The sequence below is a fragment of the Mesitornis unicolor genome, unplaced genomic scaffold (genome assembly GCF_000695765.1).
Source record: "Mesitornis unicolor isolate BGI_N332 unplaced genomic scaffold, ASM69576v1 scaffold17882, whole genome shotgun sequence".
Taxonomy (NCBI): Eukaryota; Metazoa; Chordata; class Aves; order Mesitornithiformes; family Mesitornithidae; genus Mesitornis; species Mesitornis unicolor.
Window position 1 is genome coordinate 2,244 of NW_010167311.1, and position 360 is coordinate 2,603.

Genomic DNA, 360 nt, shown 5'->3' on the forward strand with positions numbered 1-360 from the left:
AAAGTGGTCGGTACATCTGGCATTTCTTGGGTCCAGCATCCTCCCATAAAGCTGAAAAGACAGTTTCTCCATTTATTTAAATTATAGTTTCAAAGCATGGCCATTTCTCTGATTACAGTGGAGCTGCTCCTGGTTTGTCTCATCTCTAAGTGAAGATGCCCAGCCCCTGCCTACTCTCCCTCTTCCCAGACCCTCTACTGTAGAAGTTGTAAACCAGGTGCAACTCCAGCAAGGCTGGCTGGGCTGCTGTGGTGGAAAACGTGCAAGATAAATGGGAAATGCAAGACCCTTTTTTACATTAGAAACAGGAAATTGATCTAGACTACAGACTTCTAAGGAGGGCTGTAGCTATTTTCAGCA